The sequence below is a fragment of the Schistocerca serialis genome, chromosome 4, assembly GCF_023864345.2.
Source record: "Schistocerca serialis cubense isolate TAMUIC-IGC-003099 chromosome 4, iqSchSeri2.2, whole genome shotgun sequence".
NCBI classification, from domain to species: Eukaryota; Metazoa; Arthropoda; class Insecta; order Orthoptera; family Acrididae; genus Schistocerca; species Schistocerca serialis.
This window is the reverse complement of record NC_064641.1, coordinates 116852273-116853496: the sequence shown is the minus strand read 5'-3', so window position 1 is coordinate 116853496 and position 1224 is coordinate 116852273. Positions and strand designations below refer to the sequence as shown.

Below are 1224 nucleotides of genomic sequence, written 5' to 3'. Positions count from 1 at the left end.
TTTCCATTATTGTTCACCAGTGTCGGTTCTCGCTACTAATTATGTTACATGTTGTATTCTTTCGAGAATCTAAATTTGTAGAAGGTAGCATCTACAACTTCCAATTCCAGAACATTCCTAAGAAATTCTTGAACTTCTACACCTGTCTTTCTCGCAGATCTTCCGTCTTTTTCACGCTTCTGCTTCGCTCGCACAATTGCGCTACTCACCGACACGCTTCACAGCTCAAAACACTTTGAAGTATTCTCATAAGGATACGATGTGTTTGAGATAGATACACTGGTGCCCAAAATTAATGCAACAAACTGAAATTTTACAAGGTCGCGTTTATTTTGCCACAAAACAGTACAATCAGGAAGTAGTAGAGAAGAGTACTAAAAAAAGGCACTCCGTCTTCAGGCCACGAGTGGCCTACCGGGACCGTCCGACCGCCGTGTCATCCTCAGTGGAGGATGCGGATAGGAGGGGCGTGGGGTCAGCACACCGCTCTCCCGATCGTTATGATGGCATTCGTGACCGAAGCCGCTACTATTCGGTCGAGTAGCTCCTCAATTGGCATCACGAGGCTGAGTGCACCGCGAAATATGGCAACAGCGCATGGCGGCCTGGATGGTCACCTATCCAAGTGCCGACCACGCCCGACAGCGCTTAACTTCGGTGATCTCATGGGAACCGGTGTAGCCACTGCGGCAAGGCCGTTGCTCTATAGTAGAGTAGAGTACAGAACATAAACAACTGCAACACGCATAATGGTGGACAAAAATGTTCTTCGTGTTTTCCCAACTTCGGATCTACACACACATTCCGACAACTGATTAATGCGCTTAGTATGGGGTTTGACCACCTCTGGCAGCATTACAAGCCTGACAAACGACGGGGTACGCTATACATGGTGTCATCAATCTCATGTTGATGCAGTAACGCCCATTCTTCCTGCAACGCTGCTCGCAAGTCTTGGAGAGTGGTTGGTGGATGCTGACGTGATGCAACCCGTGTCCCTAGTGCGTCCCAGGCGTGCTGTATGGGATTCAAATCGAGAGAATGAGCAGGCCACGTCATGGGTACAGTATCTTCCGTTTCCAGGAAACATCATACACCCGTGCTCTATGAGATCGAGCATTATCGTCCAGCAGTACGAAGTCTGGGTCCACAGCACCTCGCAACAACCGCACATGGGGTCCCAAGATCTTGTCACGATACCTGACTGCAGTTACAACTTACCGA

General features: G+C 48.9%; 1 pseudogene; it reads right to left on the bottom strand.

Annotated features, from left to right (window-relative positions):
- Nucleotides 1-585: 585 nt before the first annotated feature.
- Nucleotides 586-703, bottom strand: LOC126475826 (5S ribosomal RNA; annotated as a pseudogene).
- Nucleotides 704-1224: the final 521 nt, after the last annotated feature.